Raw genomic sequence first — 14,897 nt, forward strand, 5'->3', positions numbered from 1 at the left:
CGATTTTTCGCGTTCTTGACCAATTTTAGGTCAAAATAATTAATTAAAGGTTAAAAACAACGACACCACTGAAAAGCACGCTAAATTTTACGTAAGTGTACCTATTCATTTTACCTTTTCATCTATTATGACCTCATTTTGAGACGAATCATTCAAAAGCATGAAGTCATTATTCAACAACAAATTCAGCTGTTTTTTTCCGTTTCCAGCGCTTTTGATCGATTATTTTTCGACAAAAGTAGAACTTATATATACTTTGTAGAAAGGTAATGATAACACCCTGGTTTTCATTTAAATTTTACAACATGTACCTGAAAAGCGTATTTAAGGGAATTACGCTAAAAACTGATTTCTCTAGAAATTTCAGAATTTCAACGATTTTCGGCTTTTTGACAGCTGAAAACTGAGGATACGATTCAACGATGGTAATCATCGTTTAGAGCATAAAATTTCCAACAAATTGGATACCTGCAATTACTGTTTTGAATTTTTTAAAGAGGGTTAGGTGTGGCGTTAAAGTTGTCCATTGGAAAACCCGGCTGCTCGGTTACGAACCACTTTCTTAACATATACTCAAAATTTTTATGTTTAGTAATTTTTGTTTGAAGTAAACTTTATGGTACCAATGTAATAGCACATGAAAGTTAAAAAAATGTCAATGAATAAATTTTTGAAGGTATTTAAGTGTACTTAGAAGCCAATTTTTAAGACAGTGAAAATTTACAAATTATTCAATAACAAGGCTTTTTCTCGGGTTTTTGTGGTTTTTCATGGCTGCAAACAATTTTTTTCATCAAACCATGGTAATCATCAAAAAGCTGATAAAATTTTATGTAAGAAATGTACCTTTATTTGTATTTTGGCGTCTCTCGTGAAAATGCGGAGGCAATGTTGAAAAAAATTGCAATTTGCCCGAAAAAAATTTTCCCACGGTTTTTCTTATTTTGTACGTGTTAAAAGGAGTTTAAGAAAAAAAGGGCTATACACAGGGCTATTGAAGTTGGCCGTAAAGTCTTTTTGAGGGGTCCTAGCACTGAATTTTGGTTTAAAAAAAGTTTTAAAGAAATGGATGAAATTTAATTTTTTAGTTATTTTTGAGATTTATCGCTTTAAAATGAGCTTTAAAGTTAAAATGAATGATGTAACTGAAAAGTACGTCAAATTTCAATCTAGAAAAGTGTGTTCAACACTCTTTTAAGTAATTATATTTGCCGGTAGGATAAGTTCTTCTGGGCTCAAAACTGACGCTTTTCTGAAAAAAGTCCATTTTTAGCTCCATTTTCCTAATTTTTAAGCATTTTAGAAGGATTTGATCAAAAAACCACTGTGACCACGTGAAAGTACATAAAATTTACAATAAGACTAGGTACCTTGTTTCAAAAATTTCGATATTTCTTGTGTTTGACACGGCTTTATTTAAAATTGTCAAAAATGGCAATATTTACAGAAAGTTGATTTTCTATGCAAAGCACCATCCCTTTATTGGATTGGGCTGTATAATGAAGGCAGCTCGGGGAGCGGGTCTTTTTGCGTTGGAGGAATCAATACTAAAACTAATAATTATAATAAATTCAATACAACATTGAAAGTTTGGAACCTTTGGGCGGTCAACTCTAGCGTAAGCGCAAATAAGGATTAAAACGCGAGTACAGGTGTCAACGCGGGAAGGGGATGTCAACAGGGGAGACGGGTAGCACCTGTGCTTTAGGTGACATAACACAGGCTCGTGTGACTTTATGCCCGGCTTTTCTTTTGAATGAAAAGTTCATTAATTGAAAGTTTACCGACCTACCTCCTGTCGTCTGCTTTTCGATCGCTACGAGAAAGTAATCGAACTCAATCTTCAACGGGTGAGTAAAGTTAAAGTATTGAATCTACCTCTACATTTGTTAAGCCAGAACAGTTACTGCCCACATCGTCTGCGGTGAAATATCATGCATTGCGAAGTTATGATCAGATCCAAACATGGCTGCATACTGACCCCATATGGATCCCTTAGCTTGGGGCTGGATCCAAAGAAATAATTTTTATTTTCCCAAGTTAATGGATCTGCCGCTTGCACCTCCATCGTTAATGACCATTATCCGCTGCAAGTGCGCAAAAGGATGTGATACATTGAGGTGCAGCTGCAAGAAAATGGGCTCATTATGCTCAAATCTCTGCGAAAATTGTCGTGAGGTAGGATGCCAAAATACCGAGGAAGCAGCTTCCTTTAGCGGCGATGAGTCGGATATTGAATACAAGTATTTTAGAGACAAAAAAATTAAAATGCATATTATACAAAAAGTTGGAGTTAATAAATTAATCAAGTAAAGAAATTAGGAATGTAAGTAAATAATAAGAAAAATAATAAAAACACGAACCTTCAATTACCCTCGGCATCTTTTGTCAACCGAATACCCGACAATTTTTACAATCAAATATTCTTTAGCTTGTCATAGACCAAATAAAATTTTAGTTGATATTTTATTTCATTACTCACCTTTATATTTCTCAATTTGTGTCAATTGAATATTCGACGTCACTGAAAAAATTGCATTTTCATATTTATATCCTCAATGGGGGGGGGGGGGGGGGGGGCTTGGAGGACAAGGCGCATAAGTGCAGTTTTCGCTATTTCGACAAAAACGTGTTAAAAGTTTCTAAATTATATGAAGCCTCATGGTGGAGAGAAAGTTCCAACTCACATGTTGATGCTTAAAAATTGGATTTTATCAGTGAATTTTCCCCAGAATTTATTTCAAACCTAGATTTAGTTGAAGTCACTAATATGTCGATTTTTTCGAAAACTGCACTTATGCGCCTTTTCCTTCAAGCCTCTCAATTACTTTTTTACCCTTTCTTATTAACTTTATGTCATCAAACCGAAACCGACAAACTTTGGTAAAAATACCGGGTAATACTAAGTGTCTTGAAAATAAGTCGATAAACAGGTATGTTACAAATTAAGGCCGCCATCTCTTTTCCGCCATCTTCTTGCCGACATCTTGAATTTTGATTTTGACTACAATTAATATCAAATTCAAAATGAACAGGTCAAAATACCAGGGTATACTGAGTTTCATGAAAATCCGCCGATAAACAAGTAGTCTCCAAATTATGGGCGCTATCTTTAATTTTTAAAAATTATGGCCACCACCTTCTTCCCGCCATCTTTGATTTCAATTCTGGTTTGAACCGACATCGAATTCAAATTCTCTAGGTCAAAATACAGGGTTTTACTAAGTTTCATGCAAATCAGTCGATAAACAGGTATCTAACAAATTACTGCCGCCATCTTGAATTTTGAAGTAACGTCAAATTCGAATTTCCTAGGTCGATATACCGGGGTACACCAAATTTCATAAAAATCTGCCGACAAATAGGTGTTTTACAGTTTTTTTCTTAGAATCTTTAGCATGCGATAGTCTAAACAGTGAACGGGTCAGATAAGCCGCCCCCCCCCCCCCCCCCCCGGTCGACCATCCCTCTAAGGTGCTCCTCCCTTTACTATGTACCATGGCTATCAAATTACTAACAAAATTTATTTCAAAAATAGTCGAATATTCGTGAAAAAGGTTCACACTGATCGAAATTCCAGCCAAAATTTTCAAAAAGTAAAAAATGTCAAATTTGACACCATTCCATAAAAGCCCTATGGAGGTCTTTTACCTTCAGTTAAATTTTGATGTAATATGTGTTTTCAAAAGAAAATTCCACGCTCTTTCCATTGGTACCAACAGTTTTGAGAGAAAAAATTCTGCCAAAGCTGTATCTTAAAAGTTACATACTAAACTTGAAATTTCAAGAAAATTCTAGCCTTTATTTTCGGTGTCTGACCTCGTAGCTCGGCACCAACAAGTCAAAATTAAAAAAACTAATATATATTCGTAAGCAGTATTTTATACTCTAAAAAAACGACAAGAATGATTTTTTCACTGGATGCACTAGAATCACGCAAAATCGGGAAAACGGTGACGAAGTCAACAATCAATTTATGCGTTATTTCAGACGGCCGCCATTTTGTTATAAGCAATTTTGACTGTGTTCCCGAGGGGGGCTAATGGTAAACTTTTTTGGGGGGGGGGGGGGGGGGGCTCTAGATATGTTTTGGAGCGCTTTAAAACACAAGAGAAGTTTGTGCTAATTTGTCCGAGGTTAGGCCCTTTTTTGGCTAGAATGACTGGACTAGTATGAGATACTTGTATCTAAAAATGGTATCCCATATGTATGTATCTAATACTTACATGTAGTTCCTGTGTTCGTCACCAGGTTTCGCTGCTGTCTTTTTTTAACAGTTCACAAGTTCATAACTTCTACTCCTATTTAGATGATTTTTCAAAGAATGTCCACAACTTAAAAGAAAGAGAGAATTTTTCCTTGGCTGTAAACATAGTTTTAAATGACAGCATTCAAACCATCATGACAAAGCGGGGTTCTAGAACATTACATCTCATTTAGGGAGGGCTTTTTGAGAGGCCTGGGGTAATGATAACTGCAACAAGCTGCACAAATGTTAATTTAGTTCACCAAGAGTATGAATTAACAGGACCAATAGTGGTTTGATTATTATGATCCTCCGATAGCACCGAAGCAGGAAAGTCGCTCACGCGGGAAAGGACCCTATCTTCTTTAGACTTGTGATTAGCTGTCACACAAACATCTCAGAGATTCATTCAATGCTTACTCATCATTGTTCCTCCTTCTACTTACACTATATCGCTATACTCGCTGAGGCTTCTTTACTTAACCTATTTTTTACCTATGGTATTTATTAACTAAAAAAGGACCCTTTATAGGATACCTATTATACTATCTTTATTTATACCTATTTTCAGCCATGTAATACTTTATTTAATAGGTATTCTTTACATTTCTTGACAAGTGTTGTACATGATATTTTAGCTATCCAAGGAACTTGCCTCCCCCAGCGGTGGTGATACAGTCAACTCGGCATTAAATTTTAACATGGATCAAAGACTATTTAAGAGGTTTTGATGCTTGATTACAAGTCTCAATACCCTTCTTTGGATTTGGACTTGACTTCATCAGGACGCGCGTTGCTTTTATATCTACAATTGGACTGTGTTGAACAAAAAGAAACCAAGCCACATTAGCTATTGTCAAGGTTAACTGGGCAGTTAAATGTTTTACTTGAAAACGGTTGGGTATATTTTTGTACAAATTTCAGTGAATTTTCTGCATAGTACGAAGCGAATTCCCCATAATGTTCAAAGGAATCCGCTCAAACGTTCTCTTGTGAAAAATAAAACTGTGCAGTTAAGTTTGGCAATACCTGGTGTGGATTAGTTCCTTTCTGCTAAACACTGTACAATTCTGAATTTTGTAAAATCTTCCTCCCTTAAGAATAGTTCGGTCATGACTAGGCCAACCTGGCTGGCATTTGTTTTAGTTCAAATAGGGTTGCAATTCTTCCTCGTCATAGCACCCTATCTGGGGTGTCCGGAGAAGTTTCTAAAACACGTGGAAATTACCGGGTTTTTGAAGGGTTTTTCGAGGGTCTTTTTCTTAACAATTTTTTTCTCTTCGTAGGCTCAGATTCACTGTCATGCTGTCTGACCATTTCGCCGTCGTAGCGCATAGTCGCTCTTGCTTTAACTTTTCCGTGGATCTTCGGTAACATTTAGAATCGTTCTGTAAGTTTGCTAAAAAATACGACCGAACAAATGTCGTTTAGGCCTTCTGTTAAAAAATTAAGGTATAAGAATCCCAGTTAGCAAGATCGAGCTCCATCGCCGATTCTAGCGGTGGACGGTGCCAAAGCGGAATCGCTTATCCACATAGAGGAGCGGCAGTGTAGCTAGAGATATTCACCCGTTTGAATGTGGATACCCCTCGTCGGACTCGGAGTCCAGGCGCCGCTACTCGCGGCATCCGGAGCGGCTTTGTAGCACTGACGCAAGCGGCCCACGCGCGGCGTCACGCAGCGCGTTCCTAGCGGCAGTTCTGACTGATAATGAAATTTATTCGGGGTTTTTATTTCTTTTACAAAACATCGGATCTTCAGGAAATAGATCTATATCTCAAGAGAATATAATTAAATTTTGAGGCTAAAAAGCTCAAAAATAAAATGTCAAAAATACCTCTGAAAAAATTTCACAATCCATGAAATTTTTTCTTGTATATTTTTCACTTTATTCCTCAGTTTTTTAGCTTCAAAATTTCAGAAATCAGGCACTCTAGAGATGTAGATGTACTTCCTGTGGATCCGATTTTTTTAAAAGTAACCCCAAAAGAAAACTTAATTTTTTTAAAAGAAAACTTATAGTAAAGACCTATACTTATAATGTACTTTTATCAAAGTGTTTTCGATAGGTACACAAAATACCAAGTCAAAGTTATTAACCAAAGTTATTTTCCATATTACCTCGAAAATCTATTTTTCTAGGAGACAAATTGCCTCTTGGATGAATTCGATATGTCGCTAATAAAACTTTTTATATTGAAATACTAATTATATGTGATTGCAGGAACGTTAACAGAAATTCTCATAATTATTTCCCCTATGGCTAACTAGATTTATTCTCAACAATGTAACAAAGGAGAACATTTAAAGTCAAGAAAAAAAGAAGAAAAGAAAAAAACTCAGATGTATACCAACAAAGATATTTTATTACCATTATATCATTCCAAATAGACTCGTTTCTAAATTTAAGATGTACATTGATGATGTACAAGATGATCTTTTCTCTAGGGCAAACTAGAGATTTAAGAGAAAATTTTATTACCTAGTTCAGTTTTTCCATTAATTAAAAAAGTTGATGTATGGAACACATTGCACACGTAATAAGCATAATTTGTATGAAAATAAGAAATTCTGGAGACTAGCCATATCTTAAAACATTGGTTTTGATAACTTATTATTCTTCTACAACCCTGTTGATAAGAGTCTCCTCTCGGAATCGGCACTATTAAGTAGATGTAAGAATTATTATCGATAAAATTGGAAAGCTGACGAAAGAACAGTATTAATGACTTTAGCCGTATTTGATGGAGCCTCAACAGACGTCCAGAATAGGATGCTGCAAATACTTTCTATCAAATCTCATCGAAGCTGACAATGAATCTTCACCACTTTCTCAAGGAAAATATAACTTTTGCCACTTTGTCATCAGATGTCGTTCCAAGGGTATATCCTTCATTCCTCACAAAAACATTGAAAGACATTCAACTCCATATATTGTTGAAAATCCTGACATTGAAGGATGCATGTCATTGAAAATCCTAAAACATGTCGTTAGGAATTCTAGGATGATGAATGACATTAAACGGCGCATGTCATTGGTCATCCTACGATTATGGATGACACATGTCATTGGTCATCCTAGGATAATCAATGACACTGAAAGACACATGTAGCTGGTAGCACAAAGGGAGCATGTTTGCCATAGAGAACCCTGCAAAGATGAATGAAGTTTGATGTAGAAAATGTATACTAAGGTATTGATTGATGCGCCACATCTAGTCCGAATAACGCTTACTCCAGTAACTCTTCATTAGTCACCGGTGTAAAGTATCGTGAGATTTTGACTGCGAGACCCTCAGTTTTGGGGGGATGGAGTTACACAATGTCTATAATTTAAGCTTAATAAGTTATAATGATAAATCATGACATTCAGATCCACTTAAATGATGCCGACAAATACAGCTAGATCACTAAAAAGTATGACAGAAAATATTCAAGGCTTTGAACTACATAAAATCAAAATTTTCAGGTAATATACAGCACAAATATGTAACTCAAACTTGAGAGGGCATCAAACTTGCTGAGATGATGTTTCATGATGAGCATCAAAAGAAACTGCTTTCTACAGTTTATCAAAGTCCTTCTGTGTTGAAAGAGTATGCGTTAAGAAATTATATAAAAAAAGACTCACCAAATATAAAGTTCTTCTTTAAAACTTAAATTCAGAACACTTTGGTTTTACCTACTGATTCAGATATTTAGGCATTTCCAACACTGAACTTAAGTACACTTTTCTTCTTCGTTTGAAAAAATTAATATCTGGACAAATCAAACTTTGAAAGTCACTGTTTATGATTATTTAAGTTGCCTACACTAAATCTTCCTTGATATCAATGTTGTTTGAAGCACTAAATGATGAATTTTGAGGTGATTTGATTTTGCTGCTAACTCTCTACCAATGATTGCTCAGATACAGGATGGGCAATCAGATCATAGAATATTAGCCGCTTGGAAATTCCAGAATACTTGGAAATAAATCTGAGTGCAGATGCTCGTCTGGAGTGAGGCCACTGAAAAATAGATGAAGAAAATGACATTACACATTAGCTTCACACCTAATAAACCCAACTTATGTTTAGTTCTTATACATTTACTCTGTAAAAAGAATCAGCGATTGTTATCATTTAAATATTGAATACTTCAGAACTAACGCATAAAAGTTCTGTGAAAATCACCATTTCATTTCCGTTGACTTCTGAGAGACTCCGCAACCCCTTGAGGTATGTTATTGTGAACAAATACTCCACACCTAACAAGGACCACCCAGCGGATGAAACCAAAATCAATTACTCATTGAGTTCAGCTTATCTCATCCGAGATAGGTTACAATGGACAAGGACAATTCCAACCCTGAGCACAGATGAAAGTACCTAGCGGAGAAGAAGTGAGATGCAGTCTGAAACTCATTGATTAAGTATATACGTCGACAACTCATAAGCAAGCTCACTGCTCGAGTGCTTACACGAGTCTACAAGATGTAAGCCAGTGGTACCTTGCATTAGCCAAGTAAGATTCGAATAGACTACAATCACGAGAATTTTGGCTTATTAAGCTGAATTGTGTTCTTGCCGAATTAGTAATTCAACGTCTGGAGGACAACTGAGGATCAGCTGTCCTGCACTTTCGCAAGGAAATATGTTGAATTCAAACAAACAGAGCATGGTAGAAAGTGGTAGGGAGGTTAGCTCTGAAAAGGAAAACTAACTTTCGTCCCTCAGCGAAATAACTAACTAAGAGATAAATACTTCGGCTTTGTTTCTTGCACGAGCGGCAGAATTAAACACCGGTAAAGAAAATGAAAACGCAATAAAAACATGGGGAAAATACTTACTTTAACAAGTGGACTTTACAATCAATTCCATAAGCGCTCACGACTCAAATCACAACAACTTGCCTGTTGAAGGACGCGCGGCGCGCGCATCCAGACTCCTGCATTTCTCCGCAACTCCAAACGCACTACACACGCGGCTAGATGCGCTCGCCTGGACTCGTACCCGACTCATTTTCGTTCAACCGCTAGAGACGGTGGATGAACACCGTCAGAAGCGCGCTTATCAACTCAGTCTCCAATCTGCCGCTAGAGACTGTGGACGGAGACTGTAAGGAGCGCGCTTAGCAATGCCATCTTCAATCTACTGCTACATTTTGTGGATAACGCGAGTATTGGAGCGAGCTCCTGTACGGGCTAATGGATCCAAATGACGGAGCTCAATCTTGCTAACTGGGAACTCAATATTGCACGCTCTCTGGCCCTTAGCTTGTCATGACCACTTTGTCTCACAGGTCGATATTCAGATTTGAATTTCAGATTTTAAGAGTGAAGTATTCTAAAACTCAGGCTTTAAAAATTGAGTGTTAAAATCCTCCACAATTTCAAGAATACCTTACCTCTCAAATTCATTTTTCGATCTGTTAAAAGATGACTGACAGTCAAGACGTCGCTGAGGAGAAAAACAGCCTACCTTCAGATTCATCTCTGTTTTTGAGCGGTGGATCAAGAAGACATATCTTTGGTTGTATTTTAATTCTCTACTCGAAAGGCACATCTTCACCTCATACTACAAAAGGGGAAAATGTGTGAAAATTGCAAGGCGACGTACAAGTGACATGGAGATGTCCTCCATTTTTAAAACTGATGTCCTAATTTTGACGTATTAATGTCTTCTTTTTTTCTTCTTCCTTTGTATTCGAAGTGTATTCTTTTTGTCCTCGTTTTTGGCCTTGGTCTGTCCTCTTCTTTAATTTTTGGATATGGCAACCCTAGGTTTGAACCACTGAACAATCGGACAGCTTTATGCAATAAGGAACTAGGGTTAAATTTTCGATTTTTTTTTTTTTTTTTATGATGAATTCCGTATTAGGAGGGTGTTTACTTACTATTGAGGAAAATGAAAATCCTCATAAACGATTTTTATCCCGCTTCAGCGACCCCGCAAAAATTGGCCGTCGCAGGATCACGCGAGGTTCATTTTGTAATTGGGACCTATACCATGGTTCCCTATATTGCGTAATGCTAGACTCGAATTTCCCATTTTGCAATTCGGAAATATAAGCAGGACGGCAAAATGCTATCTCGGCTTCTGTTCGATCGATCTTGCTGATTTTTGGTATCAGGCGGTATTTTTCGACGGGAAACTCGAGTTTCTGGCCACATTTCGAAAATTCGAAAATCCAAGATGGCGGATGTGGCCTAAAATGCTATCTCGGCTCCTGTTCGATCTATAGTGGTAAAACTTGGTACCAGGGAGTATCTTGTGACGGGAAACTCGAATTTCTGATCAATTTCGAAAATCCGAGATGGCGGATGTGGCCCAAAATGGTATCTGGGTCATTCCACGTCAACGCAACCAAGCTCGGAACCCGACCCCCTCCGATTTGGCTGAAAATTGGTATACGGGGTCTTTACATCATTCTAAGAAACTAGTTTGAAGGGTTTTCCCATCCGACGCCCCGTTTGCGAGATATCGACCCCCAAAGATGGGGTGAATTTTAGCGATAGGTATTCAAAAACGCCCGTTTTGGCGATTCTCATTTTCTTGACTTCCCTCTCTTTGACTCTCTGTAGCGAGACTCTGTATCAACCGATCATACTTTGAAAGAGTGTTTCTAGACCAATTTTTCGTGTAAATTTTGAATATGCCATCAAAATTGAGCTAAAAATTGTTTAAATGACCGTACCTAATTTAGAGTTTTTTAAAATTTAAGATTTTTTCGCCATTCAATGTTCAAACTGCATTATCTAAAAAAGAGTCCCTCCGATTTTCGATTTTTTTTTTTTATACTTCAAGCTTAAGATATATACTTTTGGTTAATATACTTTTTTCAATTGCTATCGGACGGTTAAGGGCCTCTAAAAATTCAAATAGGCCAAAAATTGGTAAAAAAGGACGATTTTTCACACGTTAATCCAAATATTTAGATAATGAACTCTTCAATTATCGATATTTTTTCCCACTTTACCCTCTGACATGTATAAAAACGGACTATCAACGCTTTCCATACATGCACCGATCGATTAACGGCCTGATGGAAACCGGGAACCGACCGAAAATCCTCGAAATTGACGCAAAAAGACGATTTTTCACACCGTAACCGATGCATTTCATGGATTGTAACTGCAAATTCCAATTTTCTCTCTCCATTACAACCTTAAGGTGTATACTTTCGAGTAACAAACCCTTACTAACGTGCATCGATGGGGCACGGATCCAAACGGAAATGAAAACCGGCCGGAAATGCTTAAAAATGACGGGAAAAGGCGATTTATTGCATAGTCAGGGGAGCATGTGTTCGAAAATTACGTCCCGTTTGCAGTTTGTGATGCAAGTTTACTCTTTTCATTTTGGTCCCTAGGATGAGAAATCCGCCATCTTGGATTTTCGAATTTTCGAAATGTGGCCAGAAACTCGAGTTTCCCGTCGAAAAATACCGCCTGATACCAAAAATCAGCAAGATCGATCGAACAGAAGCCGAGATAGCATTTTGCCGTCCTGCTTATATTTCCGAATTGCAAAATGGGAAATTCAAGTCTAGCATTACGCAATATAGGGAACCATGGTATAGGTCCCAATTACAAAATGAACCTCGCGTGATCCTGCGACGGCCAATTTTTGCGGGGTCGCTGAACCGGGATAAAAATCGTTTTTGAGGATTTTCATTTTCCTCAATAGTAAGTAAACACCCTCCTAATACGGAATTCATCATAAAAAAAAAAAAAAAAATCGAAAATTTAACCCTAGTTCCTTATTGCATAAAGCTGTCCGATTGTTCAGTGGTTCTCTCGCTAAAACGGGCGTTTTTGAATATCGCTAAAATTCACCTCATCTTTGGGGGTCGATATCTCGCAAACGGGGCGTCGGATGGGAAAACCCTTCAAACCAGTTTCTTAGAATGATGTAAAGACCCCGTATACCAATTTTCAGCCAAATCGGAGGGGGTCGGGTTCCGAGCTTGGTTGCGTTGACGTGGAATGACCCATCTCGGTTCCTGCTCGATCTATCGTGGTGAATCTTGGAACCAAGGGGGGGGGGGTAGACTTTTTGGACGGTAATAAACTCGAATATCTTATCAAACCTTGAAAATTTGAAAATCCAAAATGGCGGATGTGGCCAAAAATGCCATCTCGGCACCAGCTCGATCCATCGCGGTGAATCTTGGTTGTAGGAGATATTTTTGGACGGGAAACTCAAATTCCTGGTCCGATTTCGAAAATTTGAAATGTTTTCAAATTTTGACAATGAGCTTATTCAGTAAGTTTTGATTTTTGCATTTTTTTAAGTATTGACTACGCATGAGGCACTAGAATTTTCTCCGATATTTTTTCAATTTTAATCCTCGAAAAACAAGTTAGAGGTTGCATCTTCTGAGCTCCCATTTAACCGCGCGTCTCTGAGGAATGAAAGATCCCGAGAGTGTGGTCATTGTCGGCCACATCCACCATCTTAGATTTTCGAATTTTTGAAATTCGACCAGAAATTTGAGTTTCCCGTAAAAAAATACTTGATGGAACCAAGATTCACCACGATCGATCGATCAGGAGCCGAGATAGCATTATTGGCCAAATCCGCCATCTTGAATTTTCGAATTTTCAAGATTTGACTAGAAATTCGAGTTTCCCGCCCAAAAATACTCTCTGCTCCAATATTCACCACCATAGATCGATCAGGAGCCGAAATAGCGTTTTAGGCCATCTTGGATTTCCGACTTTTCAAAATTTGACCAGAAATTCGAGTTTCTCGTCCAAAAATACCCCGATGCCCGTAATAAGCAAGATCGATCGAACAGGAGCCGAGATAGCATTTTAGGCCACATCCCGAATCTTGGATTTTCGAATTTTCAAAATTTCACGATTCATGGGTGGTTTGTTGATCGATTCACGGGTTTATCGACCAATTCACGGATTTTTCGAACGATTCACGGGGTTGTCAATAGATTCACGGATTTGTCGATCGATTCGCAGGTTTTTGATCGATTCACGGTCATTAATCGAATCGGTGCCGATCGAATCACGTCAATCGGTTCGCGTTTCAACTTTCCGATCGATTCATGACACCGGTTTTTTAATAATTTGTCGATCGAGTCTGCGTCGATTCACGCTTTCATTTTTCGATCGATTCATGTCAATCGAATCTATAATCCCTCCCGTCCAAATTGCATGTTAATATCTGCCACCATTCTCGAAATATTTGCAAGTCTGTAGGTATCCATATTTTTGGCACACCCTGTTTTTGGTGAAAAATCTTTCCGCAGGGACGATGCACCTCCCCCCCTTCTTCGTATGACGGGGGCAGGGGTGTTTTCTCTGTTGGGGTTAACCCTCCATTGTGTAGTGACACCGGGGTCGTCTCTCCTATGCATTCAGTGCTATAACAATCTATAGTTCCTAATGGAGATGTTGCATGTGTGAGGGATTTGCGATTTGTCTGTTGTTTCTTATGTAAAAGTTTGCGAGAAACACGATGGTGCCACTGGTTTTCTCTGAAATCATCTCCCAAGCTCGAAAAAAGCTCTAAAAGTGAGGCCGAAATGGAGGGGATATCCCGCCCTACCCTGAGAATCCACCTCTACATCAAAACGAACTCTCCATGCAAAGATAGGGAGCAAATACATTGACAGGGCTGCCACTTCACTTGGACTCCAAAACTGAAAACACGGCAACCCTGCTAATGTATTTGCTACCTATCTTTGCAAGGAGACTTTGTTTTGATGTAGAGGTAGACTCTTAGGGTAGGGCAGGATATCCCCTCCATTTTGGCCTCACTTCGAGTGCTTTTTTTGAGCTTGGGAGTTGATTTCAGAGAAAACCAGTGGCACCATCGTGTTTTTCGCGAACTTTTACATAAGAAACAGCAGTCAAATTGCAAATCCCTTACACATGCAACATCTCCATTGCAAAATGAGCTTCCCCGGATTCTTCATTTTGCAATGAGGCCTTTTTTTCTAATTTTTGGCAACAGTGTGATGTTTTCGAAGAATCTGTCAACTCCGGGTGTTGCCATAAAATGAACCATCAAACTGCAACATTGACCCTTTTCAGGAAAAACGTCAATGGTTTTTGCAAAAGTTGCTCTCCTGAAAACCTACCATATTGCCTTCAGTTCCGAATTGCAAAATGCTGTCCAATTGATAGTTTGACCTTATGTTGAAGAATATAGTCACTAGATCCGTCCTCGAGATCTCAAGATCTTATCTATGTTGTGTCCCGAACACATCAGCTACCTTCATTTTCGGGCCGACGGTATTTGAAAAGGCAACAGTAACAGTCAACAATTGAATCAATGAGCCTCCTTGAAGCCTCCAGTCTGTGCGTGGGACGGGCACTTAAGCTTCATGATGTAGGTTGTCTCATCAAAATTTCTTGTACAACAAGGGTACATTTATTGGGGTGGGACTTATGTTTTTAAATCGACCGAACCAACTGTTGCACGGTCTTAAATGACCCTATGTGATTAAAAAACACGGTAGACAAGAATTTTGAAAGAATAAAAATTTAACCTGGCCTGCATAGAGCCTACAGACCTTTTTTACGCTTTTGATAATTCATCGGACACCCTACAATGACAATGAAAGTAAGTTCATACCGTCTGTGAGGAATAAAAAATTTTACTTGGTTCCCTTGTCTTACATTCTTCGTCCTGCGATGCCCGAAATG

The 14,897-nt window shown here is 38.2% G+C and overlaps 1 long non-coding RNA gene across 1 annotated transcript; it reads right to left on the reverse strand.

Moving 5' to 3' along the window:
- Positions 1-6,592: 6,592 nt before the first annotated feature.
- On the reverse strand, positions 6,593-9,986 carry LOC140223960 (uncharacterized). Its single transcript, XR_011899215.1, has 2 exons — positions 9,078-9,986; positions 6,593-8,256 (listed from the first exon to the last, which is right to left on the reverse strand). It is a non-coding gene; the product is annotated as an uncharacterized lncRNA (long non-coding RNA).
- Positions 9,987-14,897: the final 4,911 nt, after the last annotated feature.

This window comes from Bemisia tabaci, chromosome 2, assembly GCF_918797505.1.
Source record: "Bemisia tabaci chromosome 2, PGI_BMITA_v3".
Lineage (NCBI taxonomy): Eukaryota > Metazoa > Arthropoda > Insecta > Hemiptera > Aleyrodidae > Bemisia > Bemisia tabaci.